This window comes from Pongo pygmaeus, chromosome 13, assembly GCF_028885625.2.
Source record: "Pongo pygmaeus isolate AG05252 chromosome 13, NHGRI_mPonPyg2-v2.0_pri, whole genome shotgun sequence".
Classification (NCBI taxonomy): Eukaryota; Metazoa; Chordata; class Mammalia; order Primates; family Hominidae; genus Pongo; species Pongo pygmaeus.
In genome coordinates this window covers 112,800,514-112,816,525 of record NC_072386.2, presented here as the reverse complement: position 1 = coordinate 112,816,525, position 16,012 = coordinate 112,800,514, and the positions used below count along the sequence as shown (strand labels likewise).

Below are 16,012 nucleotides of genomic sequence, written 5' to 3'. Positions count from 1 at the left end.
TTTGTTTACATGCATGTTGTCTGTCTCCCTATCCAGACTGTAAGCTCCAGTGAGACCAGGAGCCCTGCCTGCTTGTTCACTATGATATCCCAGTGCTTAGGAGAGCATCTGGCACATAGTAGGTTCTCAGCTGATAGCTTTTGAATTAATGAATGAATTGGCAAGCACAATCCTGTGGCCAGTGTTAGGGACAGATAGGACTGAGACCAGCAGTGAGCGCTGCCAGGACCCAGGTGCACTTCAGGTTTAGGTCTGTCTATCTTTGGGGCTGAAAGATGTCTTTATTCCAGTTCTGAAGCTTTGGAAGTGACCTTGCTGCCACCTGCACGCCCTGCCCTCATAGGTCATTAGGATAACTGGGCTTTTTATAGAGAAGAAAAGAAATGTATTGCAAGAGACACCCCAAATCTGACCATGGGCTACCCCAGTGAAAAACTTCCCTGAAAAGGCTCCCCACTCCTCAGCCTGGCCTTCAAGTTCGCCAGGTCCCCCTGCTTCCCAGGCCTGCTTCCCTCCCTGCTTCCCTCCCAGCTCCCCTCGCACTGTAAAATGCAGCCACTGGAGGAACTGCAGTAGTCCATGTGCATGCTCGCCAGTGCCTCTGTGCCTTTGCATATGCTGTTCCCAAGGGACCACCCTTCCTCCTTCAGGACCTGGCTTGGGTTCAGGGCCTCTCAGAACACAACAGAGATCCAAGGTACTTTCCATTTTGTAGTATTAGTGTATATAAAATTGAAAACAGGCCTAAGCAAGGTGATAACAATTACAGTACAGTTTAAACATTTACATTTGACAAATTACTACTTTTTTTTTCTTTTTTGAGACTGAGTCTCGCTTTTTCGCCAGGCTGGAGTGCAGTGGCGCAATCTCGGTTCACTGCAACCCCCACCTCCCGGGTTCAAGCGATTCTCCTGCCTCAGTCTCCTGAGTAGCTGCGACTACCGGCATGTGCCACCACGCCCAGCTAATTTTTGTGTTTTTAGTAGAGATGGGATTTCACCATGTTGGCCAGGATGATCTCGATCTCTTGACCTCATGATCCACCCGCCTTGGCCTCCCACAGTGCTGGGATTATAGGTGTGAGCCACAGCGCCCGGCGGACAAATTGCTGCTTTTAACACAAACAACCAAATGTAATATGAGTGTATTATTCTAGGATTTCTTCCAAAAAAGTATAAGTTCATAGTGTGCTGAGGCACTACGGTCAGGAAAGGAGGTGTGAATTTTGAGTTGTCTGATGAACAGGGTCACACACAATCCATACTTAAAGGCCCCATGAATGAGTGGGCTGGGCTTCATACTCTCTTGGCTGTCCCCTACCCCCACAGACCCTGCCCGGATGTTAGCCTTCCCTAAGCCGAGGTCACAGTGTTTGTCGTGGTCACCCCCTCCAGCCCGTACCATTTACTTTTGATGGTCAGGCCCCAGCACAGATCCAGCACTTAAAGTATTTCATAAGTACATGGTGAATAATAAATAAATAAATGTAAATTTGGGGATATAAAAGCAACAGGTTTACCCTGTGGGGTTTTGACAAAGGGGGAAGAATTTCTTCCCCACCCTGGGCAAACGGAGCTCGTGAGAGGGCAAGGCAGGCACGCCAAGGGCAAGTCCAAGACTGCCAGCTGCTGGTTCCTTTTGTGACTTGGGGCAATAGATTGGGCAGCCCTACCACATGGAGAGGCTGGGTTGTGTGGGGTCATACCTGGGCACTAACCCCACTCAGGAAGCTCAAAGCCTGGCTGGCCTGGGACTTGCCTCTCAGTGAAGGCAAGGAGGAGCTGACCTGTACAGGGCACACGCACAGCTGTGCCGGGTCTGCTGAGCTGTGCCCAGGTCACCGGGTGCCATTAGTGCAGCCTGCAGGTCAGTGCACAGCTGGGGGAAAAAGAGATCCTGAAAGTCTCAGAACAGCTGCAAGGAAATATCAGCTCTTCAGAGGATTAGCAGGGAGCGGGCAGTGTGGCATGATGGTTAAGAGCTTGGGCATTGGAACTCTGTGTCACTAGCTCACAGACCTTGAGCAAGTGGCCTCACACCTCCCTAGGTCTCATTTCCTCATCTACAAAGATGCCTGTCTTGAAGGCTTCTATGAGGACCAAGTGAGATCATTCCTAAAAAAGGTTAGCACAGCACTTGGTGCACAGGAAATGCCAAAAACCAAAAGAAACGCCAGAAGTTATCTTGTGAAGGTAGGACTTCAGGGCTCATGCGGCAACACAGCAAAGACTAGGAGTTCTGGAGCCGAACAAGCCTGGATCCGATGCCGAGCCACCGACTAGCTGGGTGATTCTGGACACATCACTCCCATCTCTGAGCCACCCTCCTCGTCTTTGTAGAGGTTTCACCAGACTTTCTGCAGAGGGCAGAGTGAGGACTGACCAGGATGAACGGCACTCGGTGGGCACCCAGGAATGGAAGCTACAATCACCATTGTGATAGGTCTTTCATTCCCAAACTGGATGCCTGTAAGGGAGCATCCTTAAGGGACTCGCTCAGGATACCCCCAGGACTTCTGGTTCCCTGCCAGGATGGAGGGGGAGCCCATGGGAGGAGGAGGTCTTCACGCGAGGATCAGTGCCATAAGGATCAAGGGCCACAGCTCAGCTAATAATTTTTGTTCAAAGCGAGCAGGGCAAGCCAGGGCAGGTGAGCCCAGGGAAGGCAAGCAGGCAGATTGGGGTCACTGCACACCCACAGGCTGGGCTCTGCCTGCTCTTGGCACGCCTTTGGGCTGGGCACACCTGCGGTCACCGCTGCTATGCAGCTTCCATCCTGTGTGAGTGAGGGGGCTGGGATGGGGACTAGGGAAGGGAGGAGACCAAGATGAAACAAAGCGTCTGCCTTGGGAGAGTGGCAGAGCTCACACTGGCCGGGCACTTAGGAGGTGCCCAGCTCCGCGTGTATGTCGGGGGCTACACTCGTCCTCTCCTCAGTGAGTGAGATGGGGCTGTCTCCACTTAAGATGAGGAAACTGATGGGAGAAATGATTTGCCCCAATTCCTTCCATCAGGGCAGAGGGAAGGGCTCAGTGTGTCTGGCACCAGAGTTACGCTCAGTGAAACTACGAGTGTGTGCACAGACACAGGTGTGTGTGTATTTCCATCCAACTGCTCTCACACCAGCATAAGCATGAAGAGATGTGTGTGTAAGTGTGGGAGTGGCTGCAGCTGAGGGGAGGTGTGCACATGGTGTGTGGCTCATGTGACTGGCTGAGTGTGGCAGGATGTGAGTCCCTAAAGTCTCAGTGTGTGTCATCACATGCAGAGGGCAGAGGCACTTCCAACCCACAGAGACAGCCCAGGGCTTATGCCGAATGCCAGGGTGGCAGTGAGCACAGGGCTGGGCCAGGCCCTGGGGGAAGGAAGCTTCTGTCATAGGGGCTGTCATCTTCTGGGGGGTCTAGGCCCATCCTCAGAGGACTCCAGGCTGGGATGGGGGGTGCACTGCAAAGCAGGCTTCCTAGCTTGTGGGCACCTATGGGTCCCATCCACCGCCCTGCCACATCCTCTGTGCAAATGCAGCCTACGTAAGCTGGTGGGGCAGGGCCATGGCAGTGCCACAGTGAGGGCAGCAATGCCCAGGCATCCCCATCACCACTCCTGACAAGAAAGAGGCTTTGAACTTTGCTGGCAGTGGTGGTGGCCAGAGGCCAAGACCACAGCATTGTCAGTACTGACTGAGGAGTCATTGCCTAGGCAAAGCCTGCCACAGGGCGAGGAGGTGGAAGGCCTTGGGCCTGCTCTGGCTTTTCCCCATAGAAGAGCATCTTCTGGGCTGGGCGGAGGGCTGGGCTAAGCACCCACAAGCTTCTCGAGGCCTATTCAAATGTAAAAGGCTTAGAAAAAGATGATTGGCTCTAAACAGAAAAAAAGAGAAACTACAAAACTGAAATTAATAAATGTTATAATTAATGCATTCAGACTTAATTATTAAATTTAGAAATCAAAACAATTTTATTACACTTGAAATCCATTTGTAGGCTCAATTTCCTCATTTTTTGAGAATTCTCCAGTATGCATGACTCTTAGGAAATCATGGCCAATTGTTAAAGACTCATAGTAAAGCAGTTTACCAAGCAACAGCAAAATTTTTATATTTAATGTGGGATTTATATTTCACGTGGATATGCTTTGTTTTAATATGTGGAAATAATTGAGGTGGGGTTTCCAAAGTTAGGCCTAAGGCTGGATTTAGGACTCTCCCTGGGATGGGGCTAAGTCAGGGCAAGGAATATAGCTGCCTCATATTAGGAAGCACTTCCGTGTGCAAGGTGGCTTGCCTGGCACTTTGCATGCCTGCCATCATGCAGTCCTCATTAACATCTCTGTGTGTGCACAGCTGGTGTTGTCTCAGGTGGGAGCCTTAGGTGCTCCAGTTGATGGGTGAGGGGAAAAGTTCCCATAGTCATAATGACCCTTGGAAATCTCTTAGGAAGGTCCCATGCTGGAGATGGACATCTCACTAAGTGCCACACAGCCAGACTTCTTATTTTTAAAAAATTTTTTATAGACAGCGGGTCTCATTCTGTCACCCAGGCTGTAGTGCACGGTGTGATCATGGCTCACTGCAGCCTCTGAACTCCTGGGCTCAAGAGATCCTCCTACCTCAGCTTCCTGAGTAGCTGAACTCCAGGCATGCCACCACCCCTGGCTAATTTAAAAAAATCTTTTTTTGTAGAGATGGCGTCTCGGATTGTTGTCCAGGCTGGTCTTGAACTCCTGGCTTCAAGCAATCCTCCCACCTTAGCCTCCCAAGGTGCTGGGATTACAGGCACACCACGCCTGGCTCACATAGCCAGTCTTCTGACAATTGTTAGAGAGTTTGTCTTGCTGTTGAGATCCAGATGCATATGAGTAGTGTTTATGGGTGACACTGATCAAAACATACATACCTTTTTTTTTTTTTTTTTCCCCAGATGGAGTCTCGCTCTGTCACCCAGGTTGGAGTGCAGTGGCTCGATCTTGGCTCACTGCAACCTCCATTTCCCAGGTTCAAGTGATTCTCCTGTCTCAGCCTCCCAAGTAGCTGAGATTACAGGCACCCGCCACCACACCTGGCTAATTTGTGTATTTTTAGTAGAGACAGGGTTCCACCATGTTGGCCAAGCTGGTCTTGAACTCCTGACCTCAAGTGATCCGCCCACCTCAGCCTCCCAAAGTGCTAGGATTACAGGTTTGAGCCACTGCATCCAGGTACATATCTTTAAATGCTAGAATCATCCTCTGTGGCAAGGTGCTCCCAGGACAGGAGGCACACAGGGACAGAGATGACTGATGCGGTGTCCTCACATTCGCTGCAGAACGCATGTGTGCTGAATGGAGAGGGGATGCAAAATCACCAACACTGTTGATGTTGCTGTTCCTCCTGCTTCCTGGTGCCCCCTTTTCTTTTTGAGCACTTATAATTGAATCCATGTTCACTAAACATGTTCATGACGCCTAGCTGCTGTCCTAAGGCAGTTCAGAGGAACCAAGTGCCATGGCCAAGGTCACTCTATTGGCCTGACCCCACAGCCTCTGCTTTGACCCTCTGCTCCTTTTGGCCCCTAATCCCCGGCTGCATGTGGACGATGGACTGAAGGGGCCCTGGCAGTCGGGAGCCTGTTGTCCAGTCAGCAAATGTTGAGGGCTGAATTAAGACTAGAGCAGTGGCAACAGTCAGCAGGGGTGTTAGGGAGGAATCTGCAGAAGTCTGTGACAGACCAGAACTCACTGAATCGTCACAGCAGTCGTGGAAAGACAATGTCGTTACCTCTTTTGCAGGGGAGGCTACTGAGGCTCAGAGGTGAAGGTGTCTGCCTGAGCTCACCCAGCTCATGTGAGTGGGTGCAGAGTGATAGCCAAGTCTGTCTTCAGAGCTGCAGCCTTGACCACTACCCACTTCCCTGAGGAACTTTTCTGCAACTCCCGTCTTTATTCCTCACCGTCTGAAGGACTGAAGCTAAACTCCCTAACCTGCTATTCAAGGCTCTCTCCAGCCCACACTGGGTCCCTCCCTCTGCCTTGAATGCCCCGCTGAGACCTACTCCTCCATACTCATCAAAGTCCAGTCTGAGGCCTCCTTGACACCTTCCCCATTCCCCAACACACAAGCCTTCTCAGTTGCTCCATCTGGAGCACCCTGTACCCATGCATCTCTCTGGACCTTTGCCCATATTGCTCCTTCCCTTCCATGCAGCAGAATCCATCTCTCATCCTTGTAGACCTAGCCAAACTCCACCTTTTCCAGGACATCATCTGGACGGCTTGGGACACACTGATGCTCTTCTCTGTGTGTGTAGCACACTGTGAATGTAGCTCCTGGCACCACTGAAATAGGGATACTCCCAGTTTTCTGGAAAGAATCTCATATTTGATATTTAAAATTAAACGTCGTAGGGAATATAGAATTGTGTTGGACTGCTTCCTGTGCTTTTTTATGGTTTATGTTATTTTGATTCCTAAGCTATATTTTGAGGGGTGGGAGTTACTTCACAGTCTTTCGAACATTTAGGCTCCCTAAAGGGCCCAGGCCTCTATCCAGAGAATACCCACCCCAGTCCTGTGACTGTCTATTTATGTATATGTTCCCTCTAGCCCTGCACTGGTTTTGGTGGGGGCCAGGCACTGGGTCTGATCCCCAAGTGAAACCCTGGTGGATGCAGGGGCTCAACAAAGGCCTGCGTCTAGGGGGAGCTTAGGGGGCCTAAGGCTCTAGGTGCATAAGAAATGATGAGGATGATGGGGACACGTCCATAACAGAATGCCAGGGGCTGGGTAGAGAGATCAGAAAACCACAGGCCTCTAGTCCAGTCTTGAAATTAGAATTAAAAGCAGATGGGAGGAGGCCAGACTGCAGTTTGCCATGGTAACACTGGCTCCTCCCTTTGGGATGTGGAGTTAAGGAGGCACCTGCTTTTCACCTTTTCACCCTGGGTGTAAAAGGATCACGACTGTGATTGTCAACATGCACCAGGTGCTGGAGTGTGTCATCTCACCTCATGCATGTCATCTCACTTCAGGCCACAGCCCTGGAAGGGGGGTCTATTTCTGTCCCCATTTTTTCAGGTGAAGAAACTGAAGCTCAGATAAGTTAAGGGCCTAGCTCAAGGTCACACAGCTGGTGAGTGGCAGAGTTGGGATCTGCTTGCAGATCTGGCTGGCTCTAAATACCTGCCTGTGACCCTGTCTGCCTCTTCTGGACCTGAGGGGTTTCAGTCAACAGTGCTGAGCTCCAGAGCTTGGGCTGAGGAAGAGAGTAGGGTCTGGCTTTCCACTCACTTCTATTAAAGGAGACAAAACAGACCATTACAGTGCTGGCCCGGGTTGCCTCCAGCCACGGAAGCGCAAGCTGTGTCCTTCGAATGCCTCCAGGAGGCTGCCATGGGGGAGTCGGGGGGCGGCAGGGGAGGAATTGTTACCAGAATCTGATGGGCACCATGGCTGGAAGGGGAATTTCCAGGGCCTTTGGAACTGGGGTGGGGAGAGAGGATGGCAATGGGCAATTCCTGCAGTCCAGAGAGAGGCGGCAAGCTGGGCAGGCTGTTATTCCTAGAGCAAAGGTCCTGACAGGGCTGTATGGATGGCTTCCAAGTGGCCAATCCCGCCCTCTGTAGGCAAAATTCTGTTTGTGAATTCAAGTGTATTTCTCTGGGGAGAGGTCCGCAGCTGGGCCTAGATTCTCAGACAGGTTCATGGTTCAGAAAAGACCACAGCATGTTCCATCAGTTCAGAGCATGGCCTCCGGTTTCAGAAGGACCTGGGTTCATACCCTGGTTCCTCCCTTTACTAGCTGCTTGATTGTCAGTAAATAACTTACTCCCTGAGCCTCAGTTTCCACATCTGCCAAATACGAATAATGGTCTATTCCTCAAAGAACTGGGATGTGGTAAGTCCCTGGCACGACGGAGGCGTTCAATACTCATAACTTTCTTTCCTACCCCTTTTGTTTACAGCAAATGCCCGTCTGCTGGCAGGGACGTGTGATTGGTGCGGGCATTTGATTTGGCAGTTACAGCGTATTATCGCTCCACAAAGCCTTCATTATGGTGCTGCTAACAACACCGCAGATAAAGCATGGATGTCCCTGCGTGCCAGCCTCCAGGTGATTATAACATTTCGGTAAATTGCCTTTTGTCTCGCTGGAGGGATGACAGCGGGAGGAGGCTGTGGGGGAGTCTCACTCAGCCATTTTGCAGAAACTGCAAGGGAAGCACTGTGGCAAGGTAGCCTGGGTTTGCAGAAGGAGTTCTGGCCAGCAGTGGGAAACCAGGGTACCAGTCTTGGCTCTACCACAGACAGTCTGTGTGGTGTTGGACACGTGATTTGCCCTCTCTGGGTCTCAGATTTCTCATCTGTCAGGGGAAGGCAGTGGCTTCAAGATTAGGGGAGTCTTGGTTTGTCAGTGGCATTGAAAGACTTGTTCATTGGCCAGGCGCAGTGGCTCATGCCTGTAATCCCAGCACTTTGGGAGGCCGAGGCGGGTGGATCACGAGGTCAGGAGATCAAGACCATCCTGGCTAACACGGTGAAACCCCATCTCTACTAAAAATACAAAAAATTGGCCGGGTACAGTGGCTCACGCCTGTAATCCCAGCACTTTGGGAGGCCAAGACGGGCGGATCACGAGGTCAGGAGATCAAGACCATCCTGGCTAACACGGTGAAACCCCATCTCTACTAAAAAAGAAATACGAAAAATTAGCTGGGCATGGTGGTGGGCACCTGTAGTCCAAGCTACTTGGGAGGCTGAGGCAGGAGAATGGCGTGAACCCAGGAGGCGGAGCTTGCAGTGAGCCGAGATCATGCCACTGCACTCCAGCCTGGGTGACAGAGCAACACTCTGTCTCAAAAAAAACAAAAAACAAAAAACAAACAAACAAACAAACAAAAATTACCCGAACGTGGTGGCGGGTGCCTGCAGTCCCAGCTACTTGGGAGGCTGAGACAGGAGAATGGCGTGAACCCAGGAGGCAGAGCTTGCAGTGAGCCGAGATTGCGCCACTGCACCCCAGCCTGGGTGAAAGAGCCAGACTCCATCTCAAAGAAAAAAAAAAAGAGAAAGACTTGTTCATTGGCCAATTTTTGAGCAAGAAAGTGGGCAGAGAACTGTCTTGGGAATGGTCATCTGCAACCTTACACTCTTTGGATGTGTACTTTTTATATCTCTATAAGATATAGGGCTGCTAGGCAGGCCCTCGGTTCTTTCTTTCACTAGTAAACTCCAACTTCTTAAAGTCAGTTCTAACATTATCTTTAGCTTTGAAGTCAGCTGGACCTGGCTTCCAATTCCAGCTCTGCCACGTGCTATCAGTTTGACTTTGGGCAGGCATTTCACCTTGCCTCAGTTTCATCATCTGTAAAGTGGGAATAACAAGGATAATGACTTTGCGGGGTTACTGTGGAGATTAAATAAAATGAAATAAAACAAAATATATGTAAAGAGCTTAGACCAGTGCCTGGAACACAGTAAGCAGTTGGCAAATGCTGGCTATTATTATCCTGCTTTATCGCCTGAAATAAAATATGGATACCTTTGTATATCAGTAGATCTAGTTCTTTGCTGCCATTTTTAATGATTACATTGTATTCTCTAGTAAGAATAAACTATATGTTATTTAATCAGTCCTCTCCTATTGGACACTGAGGATGTTTCCAGTTTTCAACTGTCTAAACAACGCCAGAGAAAATTTAGAAGACAAAAGTGATCTTTCTTCTCTAGGTGTTCACTGTGCAGCTTAAATTTCACCCTTTTGTAAAGCTGGGTGGGGAGCAGATAAACATTATGTCTGGGAGCTTTTCACCCATGCCTCTTTCAACAGATGATCTTGGAGCTGGCCAGAAGTGGAAAGTGGGAAACCTGGGGAGGCAGGCGAGCCTGAGTGTGAATTCGGGCTCCTGCCAAATTTCCTGGGGAAATTCCTTAACCCCACTGAGCCTGTTTCCTCATTGTCAAACAGGGACCACATGAGTACTCCCTACCCCTTGGTTGAGGGTCTGGTGCATGGCAAAATCTCAGTCATCGTTAGCTCTCACCACCACCATCATTGCCATCTTCCTCGTGATTCTGGTGGTGGCAGCCGAGTCACATAAGCCAGGTTACTTTTCAGACCCCAATTCACACCCCTTATTCCCATTGTCCATTTAATGGAGTGTGCATTCAAATGAGGCTTGTGGTTTTGATTTTAAATTCTGTCTGGAACCCACAGGTTCAAACGCAAAAGGGCCCTCTCTGCAAATAATCACTGGTGTGTGATATTTTTAAGAAGCCAAAGCCATTGTTTCTGATTGAAGGAAAGTTGGTGCTATTTTGAAGAGCAGCACGATTAAGCGGTGGCGTTATCTCTTTAACCATTGGGAATTATACGCTGTTTGAAAGATTTGTGAGCTCTAGGACATTTGCCAGATGTGCTTGATTCGACATTTCAGACAACAAAGGGGATAATGTTGGCGGGAATCTTGACGGCATTTCTGATGATCAGGATATTCTTTGAGGATGGTACTGAGACCTTTCGGGGAAGAATTTCAGCTTTTACATAAACTAATTTGGGATGCTCACTCTCTGTCTTCCACAAAGCAAATTTAGTTCATTGTTAGTTGTATATGTTAAAATGGTTACGAGGGTTTTTTCTTTGAATATTAATAATGTGTCTTTCATCTGAGACACTCGCATGGGGTATCATTAATTGGGAGGAGGGAGTAAAGATTAGTGGTACAGTTATTTTGCAAATGATTACTACTAGTAACACTGAGGCAAGCAACAGCCCCATGAAAGAGATATTCGTACAAACTGCCAGCGAGGCTCTAGCTTATCCTTCCTAAGAGGAATGACAGGGACGTGTAGGAGGGGGAAGGGCTAGAGTTAGTCTCCCAGTTTCCCATCATGGTAAAGGCCATTTGCCCAAATAGCTCCAAATGCTTCTTTATTAGCTCACAATGTATAAAGGACCCTTTTTCAAATGAAGTAGCATCTGATTTTGGGGACTGTGGTGTTTTTGTCTTAAAGCTCTAAGATGGACCTTTTCATTCACTTGGGAGCCTTACTGAGCTCCCACTGGGTGCCAGGAACTGTGCTTGGTGGAGGAACAACTGTAAATCAGACATGCCCCTATCTAGAGAGGAGATAGAGGAATACAGAATAAACCAGAACCATGAAGCTGGCAAGAAGAATGAAAAGGACAGGCTTTGGGAAGAATGGGGCTTGAATCTGTCTGTATCACTAGCTATGTGACACGAGCAAGTTATTTAACCTGAGACCAAGTGTCTTCATTGCAAATTGCAAACTGTGTCTCATGCAAATTACCCACTTGGGGTGGCAGGGAAGAGCATGCGAGGTAAGCTGTTTTTTTGTTTGTTTTTGAGACCGAGTCGTGCTCTGTCATCCAGGCTGGAGTGCCGTGGCACGATCTCAGCTCACTGCAACCTCTGCCTCCCAGGTTCAAGCAATTCTCCTGCCTCAGCCTCCCGAATAGCTGGGACTACAGGTGTGTGCCACCGTGCCCAGCTAATTTTTGTATTTTCAGTAGAGACAGGGTTTCACCATGTTGACCAGGCTGGTCTTGAACTCCTGACCTCAGGTGATCTGCCAGCCTCAGCCTCCCGAAGTGCTGGGATTATAGGCGTGAGCCACTGCGCATGGCCAAGGTAAGCTGTTAAGGTGCTTGGCACAGAGCCTAGCAAGGATCCTCCACAATAAGCATTCCTTTTCCGGCTGAGCTGTGGATGCACAGGCAAAGCCACATGCCCTTGTTTGAGGGTTGCAGGCAAAGACTTCATGGCCTTCTGTTATGTGCTAAGCATTGAGAGATGAGGAGGACTGAGATGGGTGGAGAAAAGAGGGAAAGGCATTCTGCGCTGGGGGAATACATGAGGTGAGAATAGGCAGTAGGAAGTGCTGGGTGTGTTTATCAACGGATGCCAGCTAGTCCTGTTGAACTAGAACATGGGGCAGAAGAGACAGCAGGATGGAAGGTAGACCGTCAAAGTTAGGCTGGGGCTCTGAATGCCATAATCAAGCATTTGCAGATCCCAAAGTTTCAGCAGCACCTCATTTTCCAAGCAAAACCATTGAGCAGGCAGAAAGACAGCATATCCAGGCACATCTGTCTCCCTAGACACTCCTCTCAGGCACCTAGAGAAAGCTTAACAAATCCCAGGCTCTAACTCACTTCTTTCTCTCCAGCCTGAGTCAATAATCATCATAATGATAACAGCCACAACTACCAGTCACAGGACACCTGTCTTGGGCCAGGTGCTGTCCTATGTATTTTGAATACTTAATCTTTTTTTTCTAACCATAATTTCTCCAATAGGTACTACCACAATGCCCCTTTTACAGATGAGGAGACTGAGGCTCTAAGGGGAAAAGTAACCTATTCATGATCACAGAGCTGGTCAGTGGTAGATCTAGGACTAGTCTCTCTTTTGTTTTGTGTTTGCAGTATTGATTAGAATATGTAATAACTGTCTACAGTTGCTATCATTTATGGCTTTATGGTCCCAATGTAAGCAGCAGTAGAGGGTAGTGGAGAGACCACTGGGCTGTGGTAAGATGGGAATGGGTTTGAGTTCCAGCTTCACTATCACACGTCTGTCATTCATCACTCCAAGACCTAGTTTCCCAATCTCAGGATGAGCCCATTCCCAGCTCACTGGATGCATGAGAAGTCTGAGATGCAAGGCCCCTGAGCTCAAAGGCTTTAAGGCGGGTACCAGAAATGACTGATGCTGCTAGGGTCACACAGAAGGGAGTGGGAGGGATCTGGGCAGTGCATGGCCCCACCTAGGTGCTCGAACCCAAGCAGCTTCAAGAATTGGACCAACCAAACAAAAACTGCAACCAGATTTGTCCTGAGAGCCACTGGGTTAAGACCTCTGACAGATGTTAAACTGCTTTGAAAACTTGGATGTGCACAGAAATATAATGGATTGTTTTTATTATTCAAAATCATAAATTGTCTATCATGTGCCAGGTATTGAATTTAGCTGAACAATACGAGGGACCTAGGAGCAGGTGCTCTGCCTGCCTGCATGCTTTGTCTTTTACAAACATTTAATCAGCTCCAACTCATGGGACTCATGTGAGATGCTGGGAACACAGTGATGAATCAGACATAGTCACGTGGTCCCTGCCCTCAAGCTGCTCCCAGACTTGTGGGGGAGATAGGCTAATAAAGATACTTCTACTGTCCAGGGCTAAGTGCTAAGAGGTAGGCTTGGAAAGCAAAGAGGAGGGACGCCCAACCCAGACAAAGCAGTGGAGTGGGGGACAGAAGAGATGGTCTGGGAAGGCTACCTAGAACAATGGTCCACCAACAGCTGGTCCCACCTTTGAAAAGGTTGTGAAATCAATTTAGTGCCTAGCAACCAGCATCTTAAAAAATAAATAGGATAGAAAATATCGGGCCGAGCGCAGTGGCTCATGCTTATAATCCCAGCACTTTGGGAAGCCGAGGCAGGTGGATCACCTGAGGTCAGGAGTTCGAGACCAGCCCGGCCAACATGGTGAAACCCTGTCTCTACTAAAAATACAGAAATTAGCTGGGTGTAGTGGTGTGTGCCTGTAGTCCCAGCTACTCGGGAGGCTGACACAGGAGAATCACTTGAACCTGGGAGGCAGAGGTTGCAGTGAGCCAAGATCACACCACTGCACTCCCGCCTAGGTGACAGAGTGAGACTCCGTCTCAAAAAAAAAAAAGAAAATGTCATAGAATGTTGCATGTACAAAGATACATACATCACACGTGTGCACCTGTGTGTATCCTGGGCCATGATGTAAAACATTCCTTACTGTAGGTCGAAGGTTTGAGAGCTATAGTTAGAGAGAATATGTTGCCTGCCCTGAACCCCAAAGCCTGGCACATAGTAGATGTTCAAAGAATTTTGATACATAGAAGGATGGATTTAAATTCTTACAGCAAAGGTGACTCTTCTGCTGGTGGCCCAGCCCGTGACCTGCTGTACAATAAGCATTCCCAGCTCTGACCCACCCAGGTGGTATATGCTTCATAATAGCAGTGGCTCAGGCCCCTGTGTTTACTCTGGGATGGCCACAGTCACCCATCTCAGGCCCAGAGGCCCAGCAGCCTGCGCCTTCAGGATGCCAACAGGAAGCACTGTTTGTGGGGGTAGATTGCAATGCAGCAGAAAGAGGTCCCTGGGGAAAACAGAAGAGGGACAGAAGCCTGAATCAGTCCCTCCCAGGGTGAGGTGAGTCAGGGGTAATGACTAGGTGGCCACAAACAGAGACTCCTTTTTAGTGGTTTTCAGGACACTCCGGACTTCATCTGTCCTATAATATCAGGACCAAAATACTCCTTGGCTACCTTTCTCCTCCATCATAGACTCTTATTTAAGGTTGGAAGGGCCCTAGAAATTATCCAGTTCAACTCTCTCATTTTACAGATGAAGAGAAAGGGGCCCAGAGAGGGAAGGCATTGGCCCAGGGTCATCCAGCAGGCAGCCTGAGAGCTGGGGCCAGGACCAGGATCCCAGGTCACCTATCCCATCACCCTGAGCCCATGTCCTTCACATGCTCCTCTCTCCCATCATCTTACCAGAAGGATCTCCTACCTAATCTGACCTCCTTTGGCCTCTTCTCTATATGTAATCAAAGAAGTCTTTCTAAAGAACAAACGAGTTACTATGTTACCTGCCTAAAGCCTTCCCTTGCTCCCCACTGCCCTAGGGTGAAAGACAACCGTAACCTTTGCCCTCACCCCGCCCACCTCTCGGGCTTCATCTCTTGCCCTTTGTCTCCTTTCATACTGTTAGCTCATGCTCCTGAATTATTTGGAGCTCCCTATTTATGACATGTCTTCTCCCAACTGTAATCCTTTTGCACATGCTGTCCCCTCTGCCTTTAACACTCTTACCAACCCTGCTGCATTTGTCTGTTCTTTTTTAGGTTACAGAGTAGATCTTTCTTTTTCCAGGAAACCTCCCTGGCTTACTGGCCTCCAGGGTAAAGTAATCCCTACTGAGTTCTCTGGGAGCAACTCTGTGCTGTTATGATCTGTGTTACCACCAGTTTCTCCTGGCTCCTGAGAGAAGGCTGGATATAGAAGATAATGCTGCCATCCATTAGGAGAAAGGGAACGCTGTATGGAACCCAGCAGTTCTCCAGGACACCTCTTGGTACTTCCACTGACCACAGTAAAAGTTCATAAAAAACTAACCCAACCAACTAAATAACCAACAAAGGCAGGACCACTAAGGGTTTGGACCCTTCAGGAATGAAGGTTTTGATCACCCTACTGGTAAAAAGCCAGAACAATGGAAGGGTGTGCTCAAGGCAAATGGAACCTGGGATGAATAATGGAAGAAGGAATTTATAAATATTAACTACAGCCTTGTGACCAGTTACAGAAAGAGAACTATAGTAGTGATACAGTTTTTTCTCCTTGCTTGTATGTGTATGTCTATCTGTATCTATGTCATCTATCTTTCTGTTTATTCATCTATATGCAAATTTTGTTTTGTTTTGTTTTGAGAGGGGGTCTTGCTGTATCACCCAGGCTGGAGAGCAGTGGTGTGATCTCAGCTCACTGCAACCTCTGCCTCCTGGGTTCAAGCAATTCTCCTGCCTCAGCCTCCTGAGTAGCTGGGATTACAGGCATGCACCACCATGCCCAGCTAATTTTTGTATTTTTGGTACAGATGGGGTTTCACCATGTTGGCCAGGCTGGTCTTGAACTCCTGACTTCAGGTGGTCCGCCTACCTTGACCTCCTAAAGTGCTAGGATTACAGGTGTGAGCCACTGCACTCAGTCTGTTTTGTTTTAAGAGATAAGGTCTTGCTGTGTTGCCCAGGTTGCCCTCAAACTCCTGGGCTCAAGAGATCCTCCTGCCTCAGCTTCCCAAGTAGCTGAGGTTACAGGCACGAGCCACCATGCCTGGCTAGCATATTTGTTTTTATTAACTAATTTTCTCTTTTGTGTCCTCTTTTATCCTTGTTATTTTATAGAAGGATTATTGGCAGGAGCTTGTAGGTTATAAACTCTTCAGGCAGAACTGTCAAGGAATAACCTCACT

The 16,012-nt window shown here is 48.8% G+C and overlaps 2 protein-coding genes across 2 annotated transcripts in view; one reads left to right on the top strand and one right to left on the bottom strand.

Annotated features, from left to right (window-relative positions):
* LHX6 (LIM homeobox 6) overlaps positions 1-6,363 on the top strand; it is a 41,002-nt gene extending 34,639 nt beyond the window's left edge. The window contains exon 11 of the transcript XR_010123366.1: positions 4,919-6,363. The gene's annotated coding sequence lies outside the window, so the exon portion shown is untranslated. The remainder of the gene's footprint in view (positions 1-4,918) is intronic.
* Positions 1-16,012, bottom strand: part of MORN5 (MORN repeat containing 5) — a 39,991-nt gene that overhangs the window by 5,664 nt on the left and 18,315 nt on the right. The gene's annotated exons all lie outside the window — the stretch shown is intronic.